This window comes from Austrofundulus limnaeus, unplaced genomic scaffold (genome assembly GCF_001266775.1).
Source record: "Austrofundulus limnaeus strain Quisiro unplaced genomic scaffold, Austrofundulus_limnaeus-1.0 Scaffold169, whole genome shotgun sequence".
Classification (NCBI taxonomy): Eukaryota; Metazoa; Chordata; class Actinopteri; order Cyprinodontiformes; family Rivulidae; genus Austrofundulus; species Austrofundulus limnaeus.
In genome coordinates, this window is record NW_013952571.1 from 26,762 (window position 1) to 28,124 (window position 1,363).

Consider the following 1,363-nt stretch of genomic DNA (forward strand, 5'->3'; position numbering starts at 1 on the left):
GAGGCATTCTGTTAGTTATTTCAAATAATAAATAAATGCTATCAATTATTTTAATATTTGAGACAAATTAAAATCATCTTGATTACAATGTATTAACATTTATAAGACCKCTGAAAGTTTAATTTAAGACATTTTAAGCTAATTAAGGCCTTAGTTTTAGATTGATGAATTCAACACATTTTGAGACTTTTTAAGGATCTGCTGGAACCCTGAAAAACCTGAAAACAAAACTTAACTAAAAGCCTCTCAGAATAAAAATGTCTTTAGACATTTCTTGAAGGGGCAGTATCATGTAAAACGTTTTTGAGCTTTATATCATATTATAATGTCATTCTCTCATCAAAAWCATGCCCAGAGTCTTGCTTTGACTCATTCATGCATGTTTGAGAAATACTGTACTGTCCTGAGGCAGCCATCCAGGAGAACAAAAACAGCTGGTTGGACCAAGAACTGCCTTTTAGGTGCAGCTCCTCCTCTGGGCTGTGTCTCCAAGCTGAGCTTCATCATCACAGAACACACCTCCCCCACAACAACAAACACCTGGTGAAACCTCTTGTCTGCTGAGCTCATAATACTAACTACTTCTTAGTCTGGTCCTTTTCAGATTAAAAAAATCCCTTTGAGGAAATGGATTTTCAGATACCAAGGATGAAACAGTTCTTAAGAAATGGTTTAATTTAATTTTTGGAAGTAACCCTCTGACGAAAAAAAAGGTATTTATTTGTGTGAGTCACTTTACAGATGATAGCTTTCTGAACAAAATGGAATTTAACAGTGGACTAATAAGATTATCACTAAAAGACGATGCGATTCCAACACTCAATGACACAAACACAGCTGTCACCTGCCCAGGTAAGCTGAAAAACAACTTRCGCTGTTTTGTTTGGTTGTTTGGTCTATCTGTSRTCTACAGTTACCATTATATCACGATCATTACATGTGTGTATACAAGGATGACAACTCTTACCAAGCTGAAACATCATCTCTCTACTCACTCTTCCGGGTCCGACGTGAGCTTTATACAAATTGACAGCATTTTCATAACAACTGAAGGTGACACAGTTACTTTATTTTAGTATAGAATTGAACTACATGCCTGAGAAACACATAATACTGACCCTATAAATGAGTCTGTGGAGTCAGTGAAGGGACAGAGGAAGGGCCATCAGAGCCTTGGGGCCACCACCTGAAATGCTAGGCCACCTCAGGTTTTGTAACCCAGAAATTAAATAAATACATTTAAAATAAAAATAAAAACAAACAAAAAATATGTAGATAACTGTGTATTCTGCAATTTATGGTCTTGTAAAGATTTCAAAAATTCTGTTCACATGAACAACTAAGACATTTTAGAGACTAAAGT

General features: G+C 35.6%; 1 protein-coding gene across 1 annotated transcript in view; it reads right to left on the minus strand.

The window, feature by feature from the left end:
- The window catches only part of aco1 (aconitase 1, soluble), a gene marked incomplete in the record, with an annotated part of 30,955 nt that overhangs the window by 16,382 nt on the left and 13,210 nt on the right, over positions 1–1,363 (minus strand).